The sequence below is a fragment of the Tenebrio molitor genome, chromosome 5 (assembly GCF_963966145.1).
Source record: "Tenebrio molitor chromosome 5, icTenMoli1.1, whole genome shotgun sequence".
NCBI classification, from domain to species: domain Eukaryota; kingdom Metazoa; phylum Arthropoda; class Insecta; order Coleoptera; family Tenebrionidae; genus Tenebrio; species Tenebrio molitor.
The window spans coordinates 25471039-25485205 of record NC_091050.1 but is presented as its reverse complement, the minus strand read 5'-3'; the positions used below and the strand labels follow the sequence as shown (position 1 = coordinate 25485205).

Genomic DNA, 14167 nt, shown 5'->3' with positions numbered 1-14167 from the left:
ACATCAAACAATAGGAAGGGATTCGAGGAGCGGCCACAATAGAAAAATCGAACGATAGGTGACTGTTAACCGATAGTCCATAAGTTTGCAGCCGAGACAAATGACTATCGAAAGTCGCCAGTGGAGCTTCAGCTAATCGATACCGTCTCCGAAGCAGCCAACCGATACCCGGATATCACGACGTAGGACAGAGCATTCGGGCAACGGCCATAATCCATGAAATTATTGCAACAAAAATTGCTTTGTCGGAATATTAAAAAACCCAAAGAGTGGGATTATTCAATAAAACGAGTCTTTCACCGTGTCATTCCTAAATGAAACTAAGGTTTGTTCATATAGCGACCGCCATCGCCGGCAAAAACGCCTCCAACAACAAAGAGTCACTTCTCAGTTGCCAAGTGATTTATTTATGTTAGTGTAACCTTTCTTCTGTTTTTCTATTATAATCGCCTGCGGCGGATATCAGAATATCGCACAAAACCGACACTGACGGATAGTCGCCACCGAATGCAGCCTCCTTGTTTACATCTTATCCCCAGATTCTGTGTACTCAACCCATGATTAATGTTTTTTCAATATTGAAGCGACTCTATCACCGAATATATCTCCACACGTCTACTCACCAGTTTCCATTATATGTTGACCGGAAAATTGCTCGAACCCACAAGCACGACACAAGCAAGGTCAAAAATCACTTTTCGATACAGAAGAGATTGAATTTTATACAATCAGAGGTGATAAATCCCGAAAGCTGTGACAGCGTCGATAGCGTCCTATACAGAAAGGGATGGACTTTTTCACCATTCGCTTAATTAGCCTTATCGGATAAAGTTCGTCGAAATGGGCGGAACTCATCCCTCTGACCTAGTGCCATACACAGGATGGTCGTGCGAAGAGACTCCGCCCTGGCGTCCAGGAGTCTAGACGAGCTGTCGTTGTCGACGTCGCCTGCGACCTCATAAACAGCACTACCATTGCTCCCGGACATGCTATTGCATCGATCGCGACCGCCGACGCCGAGGTCCGCATTGTTTCGCTTTGATTATTCATGATTACGTCAAACGTTTTCGTCTGGATGTACACTTTCTTCAATTTTCAGCTTTAAACAATTAAACAACTGTTACAATCGACACCGTCCGCAGTCTCAATAAAAAAAAAAAAAAACAAATCTAATATCAAACCATAAAAAAAAAACAACATAATAGGCACAAGGTAGCGTGGTAATGGTAAATGTGATTAATCCGTTTGACCTAAAACGACTAACTTCATGACGCTCGCAGGTACAAAAATTAGTAGCTGGAACCAACTCTTATCAAACCAATTTAGTAGTACATAAATAGACCACCGTAAATCCTTGTAGTGAGATAATCACGTAATGCACAAACTCCGTGTTGTCCTGTCTTAATCTCGTTTTGACTTAAAATGAAACAAGTTAATTTACAAATTGCATGACCGCAGAAGGCTTGAAATTTTCTAAATTTGATAAAAACATGAAGTGACGCAAACGTGGCAAATGTGGAGTTTGTTCAAATGGAACAAACATTAACGTGGTAACTGGCACTGGAGCGTACAACCCTTTCCTAGCCGCTTATTATATGAGTCCTTAGCGAGTAGTAAACTTTTTAGGGTCGCAAAAATTGCCGTCATCTTTAAAAAAAACCACCACGGATAGGTTGGTTATTTGACGTTAATGGCATTTTGGAGGTAGTTTAATCGAAAGGCATCGTCGATCCGAACGAGATGCTCTATGAATTATTCTCGACACGATATGAAATAGGTGAACTTCTAGAATAGATCGTGGCAAACGACGCTGCTGACGGCGACGATGACGCCGACAGGCCTGCAATGCGCCGTTTCTTTGCAGACTTATGGTAATAGACGAGGAAACGTGGTACCGTCTTGACGCGTCATAGTCAAGCCATAAGAAAACGCGACCATGGATAGTTAATGACGACAGTGTGCTTTATATACCTGTCGAGTGGATCACGGAAATAAATTTCACCGTGCTCGTTCTCCTCGTATATCCTGACTTTTTTTTTGAAATTCAATTCAAACACAATAAATATTCTCGATAGGTTTGAATATGGAAAGGTGCAACAGAACGGCGTCGGTTCGTACCCATTTTCGCAAGTGGATGACGACTTTACTTGAACTACAGCTAATGGGAATGTACGACGTCGCGTGCTATCCCGACGGCGCCATACCGTTCGTGGAGATAATAAAGATGGAGACGCCCGGTTACCATTTTCAACAAATTAAACTTTTCTGGTGACTGCGCCACAACTTACGCTCTGATAAAACATGCTATTTTATCACGGTGTAATGCGCTTATAGTCAGGAACAATTTTATTAGAATCGTTTCAACTTCGGTTACGCAATAAAATACGTGAACAAAAACATACCGTGTTTAATTAATGCTGAAGTTAAAATAGATATGGCAGTAATTTCCTGCAAAGTTTCATAAACATCCAGAAAAGCGTTCACAATATTTGTGCTAAACTCAGCCTTTGCCTGCGTCTACGTCAAAAATCAAAAAAAGGTTCAAGACAGACAAAATTGAAACGTTTTTTTTAACCCAACAGTCATTTATGGACCATCAGAAATTAATTGCTCCCAGACTTCCAAAAAATAGATGCTCTCATGTAATATTCAAACCGTATGGGCATTGTTTTCCGGTTGTACTGAAACCTCGTAAATTTGCAACCTAATTTATTCGCTAATTTGTTGAAATGATTTGCAACGCCGCTGTTCAACGTGATTGGGTATTACGAGAAAAAAGATAAAGATTCTCACTTAAGAGCCGAAAAGAAATTAACGGCGAAAGGATTGTTCGGGCCTGCCTAATTTGGCGGTTTCTACGGTCGGGCGTAAAATTTATTATTCCCCGTCCGCATTTTAGGCAGTTTTTAATTTCGTATGCATGACGCACGTATATTTTTTCATTTTTCCTATGTATTTTATGGTTTATTCTTTGCTAGCGGATAAAACGCGAGGTAGTGGTGCAGATCAGCCTCTCCTATATCATGCCATAAATTCGCATTAGCTCTGGCGTTCTGAGCGAAAGAAGGACGAAGGCAAATACGCGGGACCCCGCTTGTTCAACTCCGCAAAGCAGAGAGTGAAGTGGCTCGCTGAGCCTTCACCTGTCCTTGTTCCTCACCGACCCTTACCTCGTTTGACCTTAGCAGATATGACCTCGATGACCACAAGTATCTTCCCCAGGCGTGCTAATTTTATTTTATTAATTTGATCCCACCGTTTTGCTCATAATCCTCGGCGGAATTTTGTCTTCTCTGCGCCCCTTTATCCACGTCTTGACTCCTCATCTAATTATTAAAACCCACACTAACCCCAAATTGGAAGTGACCGATCGCATTTTGCGTCTACGGTTTTCGTCATTAGGATTTTCTCGATCGATCCTCACCCGTCATCGTCACACAAGTGCTCTCGCACCTATTACACCCAAGGCTTTTCCGCACCTTGCAGTAATTACAAAACTTCGATTAAACGCTCCCGTCGTTCTTTGCACATCCAGACAATCCAAGAACTTCTTCGAAGAACCTTTCCTGAAGCTGATCTTACCGAAGCCCTCTTTAAATCAAACTAAATTGTCTGCGCGTCATAATAACATGAAACCAATTTTAAAGAGGTAAAATGTTTACATATTAGCAGAACGTAGAAGCAAACATTCAAGGTGATTAAACGTGGAGGCAGCCAAGCGCTTTGTACAAACGTTTTTATTGTAAATAACCAGAGGATATTTGAAAGGAAGAATTCACAAAGTTAAGTGTTTCTCATTTAATACACCTCACCCCGTTTATATACAAATTGGAGCTCATTAGCAAACTTTTACCTCACACCTGAAGAAGTTACGAACTGATAAATATTGTAGGTTGATCAAGACAGACCTAAAAACAATTTCAAAAAATGTAAACACACAACCACGGCACCTTCTCTGCAGGCGTCCACTTTTCAGAAAATTCGTTTTGTTCACGACCTACTACTACTATCGAGGAGCAATTATTTGCTTCCCGAGTTTTTACGAGCGCTTCTGGATGCACCCAGGCACAATAGTCAAAATGAAACCTGAAAAGGGGAGTAAAAAAGGCCGTAAAACGTAAAAATAAAACAAACACTCTCGCGTGAGAAAAACGACGTTCCTGTGCCTACCGTGGTCCACTCATATTCTTTAAATAACTTTTCCGAACACCAAGAAAAAGGGACGTCCACCATAAAAATACGAAGTCTACAATTATTATCATGCCACCTGTATCCAGGTTAATGTGTGTATTACTAATTTTACGTCTGGCAATTCGTGACGTGTTACTAATTTAATGCCATTCGGAATAACCAAATTTAAATTCAAAATGCAACAATGTCTGAACGTAGCCAGTTTTTATGGCCGCCGCGAAATTCGAACAATAACCGAACAATTTTAATCGAACGTTAGCTGTAACGCGCAAATGTTAAAATTCACTATGTGATTTTGTAACCGTATTTGTATCCCGGGGGTAGTTTTAGCAGTCTACTAAATCTTTCCGTGGGGGAAATTAACTGTGTCTATGAGATGGTGCATAAATTGTTACAGGAAGGCTCGCGAAATGTACTAACGGTACTATATATCGTTTGAAATTTTACCAAATTATAAAATCCGGATCATTAAAATATGTATGTACTCGTATATTGGCATATAAGGTTAGTAAGTGCATTTACATATATTATAACTTCCGAGTTTCTGTTATGGCACTTAATAACCGTATTGTCCATAAAGTTTTTCGCACAATCGCTTATACGAAATGAATCGACTTTGAGGTAATTTTTTGACAAGAGTATTATGAAGTCAAAATGTCCTTAATTACTTGCCGCATTAGGGCGGTAAGTTCAACTTACAGGTTGTGTCAACAACAGTGGTAAGTAGCTAGTAGCAACACGATTTTGCGAAAATGTAATTAATCGAATTTAAAAGAACTATGGATTTCAGTGGTGGTGTAGTAAAAAACTAAAATCTTGATGCTGAGTGGGCAACGCAATCTACGCGAAAAGTTTAGATTCAATCATAGCCAAGAGGAGACTAACTAGCTGATGAAACTACCCTTTTATTTGCCCCTTTCTGATAACTTTAGCCACTATGAAATTGAATTGATATTGTCGTCGCAATGTTGGCGGCAATAAACGGTGATCTTGATGATCGTAAAGTGTGTGCAATAAAACTCTGGCTCTTGTACGTATGTACGTACAAAGCCATAGGACTTTATTGCTTCTAAATCTAATCTCACACAAAGCACGTACTTTGTTTATTCGCCTCGAAACCCGACGGAATCAATTTCACTTGGTCCAACTGTTGAGTACCATTTCGCCAAAATATGATTTTCGAGGTTCGATCATGCGCATCTCACAAGTCCAGTAAAAGTGATCACACCCTGTACGTTCATTTAGGTTAGATCAAAACTCAAGAAGGACGGTTTACGCTCAAGATCGACCGGAAAAATTTACATTGAAAAATTGTATTTCTACATTTGAATAACTCGTAAGTTCTCTTTACACCGCTCTCGATGATATGCGAACTGAATGTCGATGTGGGCATTTGAATTTGACACTCGACTCTTTTTACGCAGCAGGAACACGTACTCTCGGGCTTTACCAGTCTTGATGTAAAATTCCTTTCCAAAATGTATACCCCGCACGCTACCCTCAACAACAAACCGACACTCCCCTTGTATTCAATTTTTCTATCAAATAAACTGAAATTCCATCCGGTGCGTGTTAACGATTTTCTTCGGCATATGCATTACCGCGTGTGGGTATCATTTATTAATGGCGCCCAAAATTCAATCAATTTTAAATCCATCTCAATCCTTTCAGTGAGCAAACAGTGCTCAAATAATTCTCGGGGCCGTCTTTCCCCATCTCATATCCAATATGGAATTTTATTTGCCCTTTTGACAATTCAATATTTATCGGGTCTGCGTGAGTCATCCGGACTCATTTAAAATACACTCCAATTTCTCATATCCATAAAACAAACCCGTGCGCGTACATATACAAGGGCATAAAAAATAATGGCCGGCGATACAAATCACTTGCTACAGCGGAACATCTCTAGGCTGTGAATATTTCACATTTGAGATAGATAAAATTGCCTGAGGGCTCTCTCAACTCAGGAACATAGAACGCGCAGGATGGCCGTTCAACGCGAGACCAACAAATTTCATTTCGTACAATACGGCAAACTCCTCACAAACTTTATGTTGCGGTCGACAATTTCGTCAAAATACGTTTTTCTTTTAGGGAGGCTGGATTTTTCTTTTTATTTTTTGAGTAACATTCTTTAATAATCGTCTCATGTTTACCAACTTGCAGCAACCCGGAAAACAGGCATACAACGTATCCAAGGGTAGCTGACGTTTGTGAGAAACAAAACCACTAAAATATACAAATAGTAAACACCATACCGCCACCATAAAGCATTTGTTATGTTTGCCGGCGGTTCACGCAACCATTGTACTGTACCTGGTAACGTTGATACACTCTCTGCCTAAGACAATACAACAGTTCTGAAGTGTTTGTCTACACGAATCCAATTATCATTGTTGTTTTACTTATTAAGAAGTAAATACGAGCTTCATAAAAATATTGTTCATAAAAAGACGTGAATTTAACACTAAGTGAAAATACAATTCTTTGATGCCGGTGAAATAAGTGTGTGCTGTTACCAAGGGCCCTAACCGGTCGTTCAGACTGTGCTGAGAGTTGAGACGGGTATGCAAACAAGGCCGAACCTCTTTTCGTCCTGCTGTAGAACAATTCATACGTTGTCATTGTTTTGTTATACAAGCACAACCACTTTCCAGGTTAAATCACAGGTTAGTTTATCTATCAAACATGTACATTCGATCATGAAAAAAAAAACTGAAGACCTTTAGCCTCACATCAACATAACGATATCCACAGCAACGCTCAATCTAATGGAGAATTAATGCAGACTAACATTTGATCGTTAAACGGATACTACAGTACATACGCGATTTCTTCTTTTGACAATGTACGAAGTCCGACGAAGAGAACAGCGAACATTTAAAAAAGCATTCTTTGCAATTAAAATACCAATGTCCATGTCTGCTATGCACCGTTTAAAATTGAAAAAAAAAAAAAAACTTGCCAAACTTCTTTCAAAACTAGCAAATAAATTCCTTTGCCAACGCAGTGCACATCGATCAGTGCAAACAAAATTGTGCTTTATTAAGTGACTCCAAAAAATACGAGTATAACTAAAAATTTAAATATAAATTGGGAAGTAATTTAGCCGACAGTAAATACCAGTGAGTATGAAATCTCAAACTAAAAACACTTGGAATTTTTCTGCGCGGTGTTTTCAAGCTAGTCATTTTGTCGATAGAATTCTAACGATTTCTGTGATATTGCAATTCGAAACATGCCTCCCAGGTCCATATCGACGATTTTTATGGCACTCCTCCATATATATAAAATATACGGCAAATTATCTATAATTTAGATCCCTCGCCCCTGTACCTTAACGATTTCCAGTTGGATTCACGTCTAAATTTATTAATGGACTAAGAAACGAGAAACCACCAGTTGAAAAAACGGAGAAAAGGGTGGAAGAGAGGTGAATACGTCCTCACGACTTGGCCTAAAGATCTGTTTCGTCTTCTGCCGTCGAAATCTTGCAATCAGTGGTCCGAAAAGTTCAATCAAAGTGGAAAATGCCCCTTTGGCTGTACGACAGAAGAATACATAGCAACAACAATAATAGGTGCACCAAAAAGTCGGGTGGTGAAAAGTACGAATTATGCCTCGACTGAATGAGAAATATAAATATCCGTATATGTAATAACTGAACTTTGTTAAAAAAAAAAAAATAATCAATAACACATAAAATATGTAAGTATAACGTACCGTACAGACGAAATTATGATTCATAAAATTTTCAATATGCAAAACCAGGACACCGTTATAAGAACACGGTATGTGCAAAATTATTAAAATTTGTATGTTGTTTCATATTTACGAACGTTGGGCATTGAGCCGTATCAGTGATTTTATAATTTCACTTTGATAACAAACACTGTTTTGATTAAAAAAAGTCCATTTTTGATGTTACATTCTACACACTAAATGGGCAACTTTCAAGCGCAAAAACAGTGATCCTCTCGACTGATAAGAGAATAACTGATGGCCGTTAATTGCATGTAAATGGTGATTGTAGGATTATGGAGGGGACAGCAGACAGGTAGGCCGCGACGGGGAAGTAGTTTTTCACACCTAAACGGGCAAGAGAAAGAAGCAAAACTAAAGATAAATGAAAACGCCAGGCAAAAAAGAGCCGATGGAGATATTAGCTTTGCGCTCGCAATATTGTCTTTACGGGAATGGTTCCATTCGTTTTCATTAAAGAGATTCTTTTCGTTTCCGTTTTGTTGTCGAGGATTACCAACCCCTTCTCGGTTCTCTCACCTCAGACGAGCTTCCGGCAAGCATAGGAAACCCCAGGGAAATTCGCGCTAGCTCCGAAAAAATCGAATTAAAATGCTCCACCACCAGAAAGTTATAATGTGACACCTTTTCCTTTCCTTTCCCCCCCGTAAAGAGCAACGGGAAGCTAAATTTGAACGACAATTTCACGAAAATCATCGTCATAATAAATATATCACCGCCAGAATTAACCGGGATCGACTTTAATCCATTTCGTGCGGAGAAATTCAAGTCAGTTGTTTTGAATCTTCAACAGTAAAATCACCGGAAGTTAAGGCCTAATCTTCGAAACTTTCTGAATAATGTTTATTAAAGCACGAGAACAGACAGTCAGGTGTACCGAAAAAAAATTAAATCCGTAATGTGTCCCTTAAGCAGATATTAAAAAGTCAAATTTTCTCAAGTTTAACTAAAGAAAGTTCGCGGTTTTCTGCGGATTTGGTAATTACGTTTCTTTTGCCGAGAGTAACGTAATAATTTTGTTCTCACGTGTGCCTTTTACGACCATAGATAATGAATTCGTGCCAAATACCTTCATTCGATTATCATCAGAATCCGCATTCAAAATTTCAATATGCACCTACATCAAACGAAACAAGATAAACAACGCCTACAGATCATCCCCGACGTTTATGTTTAAAAAATCGCGTCGACAAGCAATAAATAATATTGTTAACGATGAGGGGTGAAATGATTATGTGGTGTCTCGGAGTGTATCCCGACATCGGCACGAAATGTCTCCGCATGTGCGGTTCCTATTTGCAGCAATAAATATGCAAATACCGACCCTTAAAACCCAATTGCATGTCGAGCAATGAAAAGTGATGATTTTAATACGAGACCTTTATAAAACCGTCCGTGTCGAACGATGGATATGTAAAACACAACAATGATTAATTCAAATGGTGAATCATTCCCGTCTGCTCGATAGAATACGTATAATCGACTTCGACGGGCCAATGTCTATTCAAATCTGAATGAAGCACTCTACATAAATTGTTTGGAAGCTTGGTTCAGAAAAGTTCTGTTTTCGGATAATGCAGTCGAAGTAGAGGAAATAGCCTTTCACGGCATTCTGATTTATTACAAGTTTATCACGGGCAAAGCTGATTGTTTTCTGTATATCCATCAAACAATCGTGCCCTCAAATGATACTGCCTGATTGATTTCATCACCGGAACACGTCGACCAGAGTCTAGTCTCTTTAATCACAAAGGGAAATACCTTTATTGGCACTAAAAGTTGCAGATTGAAAAATTACGTCATCTCGGACATTGAACGCGATCGCGGTGGATTTGTCAAAGTTCGCTGAAAGCTCCGACGTATGAAAAGCCGACCCCGCACCTGTTTAGGTGATTGGAAGCAAACTACAAAGCCCATCAACGTGCCGGGCAAAAATGTCCGTGCATGCATGCCCACGTTCACAATGAAAGTTGATAGTGCCTTCTCCCGGCGGCGATTGCACATTCGATGGCAGTAATATCCAGGCGTCCGATAGAAACTCCTCCGTGCAGAACACATAAAAGTAAATCGCCCCGGTCTGGTCGGCTGTGTAAGAACTACACCGTGAAAACTTCGCCGAGTGTGAACCTTGCAAAGCGATATCGGACAATGGGCTCCACAACGTAACGACGTGTCGCCACAATACAAAAGGCCAACAAACACCGCTTTTACACAAACTTCATATCAGAAGAGAAGAGTTCAATTGATCCGGTGGTCGGGGAAACCGTCCATCGTCGCCGTCTTCTCGAAGTGCCACCGATACGAAACATCAGTGGCGTCTATGACCAGGTCCCGTTTCGCCTCCAGCTAGATGGTACAATATCCTTCACTAAGTCACTGACAAACTGAAAATTCTATTCGAACAATGTTCAAGCCCAAACTAAAAATGTGAACGGTTTAATATAAAACATACTTTTTGCTTGTTGAATCGAAACAGTTTTATCAAATAAGTATGTATTCCGTGAATGTTGTCCCCGAAATCAGTCTTGACCGAGAGCGCTTCACTGGATTCCAAATGACCACCTTAGAACCTTAGATCATCTTAAAAACATATTTACGCGAATGGAACAATGGTGTTTGAATAACAGAGACCGAAAGAATTTGACTTTATGAATGGGGTTGTAAATTATTTTTCTACCGCGCAAGGATTGGAAATAATTGACTAAAAACAAAAATACCTCAATATCTCCAATATTTGTAAGGTCTCATTTCATTACTTATTTCTATCAGAACAATCATCCTTAACAACTTGGAACTAACATTATACAAGGTGGAACAAAAGTATCAAATATTGGCTGTAACTTTTTAATTTGACAATTTATGAAAAAATGTTTAATATAAAAGTTGATTGGTGTATTATCCTGCATCATCTGGTCGTTCTAGTTTGTTCCTATCTTCTTTTGTTTCGCTGCTATGGCAACCAACTTTGGTTTTTTAAAGAGCACCCATACATTTTTTGTGTGATTTTCAAACAAGCATATCTTTCTGTAGGTATTCATAAATACAGTTTTGCCATTATGGGGAAAAAGAATAAAATTAAAAAAAAGATGATAAAATTAACTTACTTAGTAATAAAATGCAATGTCAAGAATGTTGACAATTTTGGTTGAACGTCATGCATGATAATAAACCAAACAATTTTTATATTAAACATTTTTTCATAATTTTTCAAATTAAAAAGTCACAGCGATTATTTGATACTTTTGTTCCACTCGGTATAATGATCACTTAACACCTTTTTGGCATACCTATATTAATACTAGACATGCAACGATTCTCGACAAAACTTTCTGAAATTCGGCCCTACGTGTGGTAAACAAATACAATGACACAAATGACAGAAAGATATAAAATGATGACAATTATAAATGCAAATTGACCTATTCGATGTTTACCAAAAATCAAAAATACAAATTCAAGAAATTTTATTGCTTAGGTCCTACTTTACACACGGACTGTATAAAAATTACAAATATGTAAAGAACGATCAAATTAATTTGTTATCGGGTTATCCATGAATCTGAAATCGTATGTCGTTACTTGAACTCCGCGCTCCAATAAATACAGCTTGAAACATAGGTTAGATCTCGACATATCAATCGCAAAAGACATACGGATTCAAATCCATCGACGACTCAATTACAAATTAATTTGATCGCTCGATATATGAAATATACATGTTAAATTAATTAAATATCTTTATTTATTCACAATTGCATATTGCCACAATTTAGTAAAATAAAGGTCCCGATACATTTTTTCTGTTTTTTTTTTTTACATTTTTGACAATTATTATCGGTGCAGTTTCAAGGCTGACTCCATTGCAAATTTTCTCCGTCATACGATATTTACATACTAAATAATGATATTTTTGACAGCTAATAGTGAAAGAAACCCTAGATTTACGTCGGCCTGTGTAATCGATAAGCTGTTGGGAATACAAATAAAATGTCTGCAAGTGATGGTAATTTGCACTGCGGAAATTTCAATAGTGTTGTGTGATGTAAGAGTAGTAGTTCGATTAACTCTATGTGGACAACACATTAACGTTAATACGACAAACATTAGTTCCGATACGGCTGGCTAATGTTCCGATAGTTTGTAATTAAACATATAAATGAGAATGTCCACTTTAGGACACCAGTCAAATCAGTTTCGTTCATTAGGGACATAAATTGTCAACATTTCTATTACTTCCTGTGATACTATGAACATGTAAATTTGCAAAATTCAAGTCAGAGTCAGAGTAGTCACATTTAAGTTGCCGTATTTTTTAAATGAGACATAAAAACAAATTTCATAAACATTGAAAGAACCTTTAAAACAATGTGAAATTTCAAAAACAGCTTAAGGTGTGTGACGTAAAAGTTAACAGGAAAAAATTATTGCCGTCAAACCCTGCACACAACGTAATACATACATATCTACATATTTGTGCGACAATTCAGAATTTTAATCAAAATAATGCATATAAAGGTCGCCACTCAATCGATAATTTTATTAGATAATACATATTACATATTTATTGATGTGTAAATTTCTGTATTAATCTTAAAATAGAAAAATCATATATCAAACATCACACATACAATTATTAAATAATTATTCAGCCGATAAATACAATCACATTTGAAATATTCATGAGATTGATTGTATTAAATATAGAAAAACACTGCATTCCCAGAAAAGCTGGATATTTGCATCATATGTAGTTATGAAAAATATAGAATATTCTATACCTAAAATATTTCTCTTATTTCTTTACAATGGTTTTCTTTAGTAGGTACTTAGTACAATGTTGCAAGATGATTCTAAAACAAAAAGTAAATAAAGTTATCAATAAATGTCATTTTGACGTTTTTCCAATTTATTTTAAATTAGACAACACAAAGTAATAATTTAAAGGGTTTACTACAAGTGCATAATGCCAAAAGTTGTGTTTGTCGAGTGTTGAAGGGCTAGGCACATTTTAAACGAGGTAGGGCCGATCTAAGTAATGATGCTATTATTAATAGATTGATGGATATCTTCAATGTGAGAACAATGAATTTGTATTCGATGAAATCCTGAACTGTATAATTAATTTATAGGTGGCAAGATCTGTTATATATTGCATAATTACAAAAAAAAGGTCTGAAGGATACTAGAACAACAAAAAAAAGGAAAATCAGAAAAGTGGAACCATTTTTTAAAAGAGATCTGAACGAAATTATTCGTGGGCTAAACATTAGAAGATGATTCGGAATCTAATGATGAAGATAATTCTGAAGATGAAATAATTGAGGAGGTTAAAGTTTAGATGTCTTTTAAAAAAAGTGATTCATTTTGGAGAACTTATCCGTTTTCTGCTTGTTAAACTAAAGCAAACGTTCTTGAAACTCATTCAACGACTAAAGCCTCCACCAGATGTTTATATTTTGATTTGTCTTTTTTTTTTCAATTGCTATTTTTAATAAAAAATGCTGGGTTCTTTATTAATTTCTTGTAATACAGTTTCAATCGATTCGCAAAAAAGCGGAACATAAGTATGGCAACACTGTGCCTTCAAAATTTTCAGAATTCCTAACCAAACTTTTATTCAGATATACAGGATGAAATCTGTCAGATTGTCATGGCCAAGCATCGTTTTTTTAAAGTTGGAATACATTATAGTTTGTAGATAAATCTCTAGCCTAGTGTAAAACGGAACTACATAATTTTTTTTATAGAATATTATTTTATTCAACATAATCACCTATCAACTTTATGCACTTACAGAGCCTCCGTCTTTTCTGGTAAATCTTCTGCACGCGTGAAACTTCTTGGACCGACAACCAGGATGTTTGTATTTTTTTGTTCCTGGGCTATAATGATGCACCCAAGTTTCATCCATTCACCTTCATTCGATGTTGATCAACATCCATTAAAGTTAAACAATATGACTGATACCTAATTTATTATGAATGATGTGAAAAACACATTCATTTGAGACTTAAAAACTGAAAGCGAGAAAAGCAAAAGGAGTAAAATAACCCCCCTTCGTACCACAAAACAGGTATAACAGTTTTTCTTGTACTAATTAATATAAAATATGGCTCTGGTTAAGAATACTAGGGTGCCAAGTAATTATAGACAAGACTTATGCTCCATTAAACGTACATATTCTTGCTGAAAACGACCGTCTATATCACAT

At 37.4% G+C, this 14167-nt stretch overlaps 1 protein-coding gene across 25 annotated transcripts in view; it reads right to left on the bottom strand.

Moving 5' to 3' along the window:
- The window catches only part of mbl (muscleblind), a 157115-nt gene that overhangs the window by 74239 nt on the left and 68709 nt on the right, over nucleotides 1-14167 (bottom strand). The gene's annotated exons all lie outside the window — the stretch shown is intronic.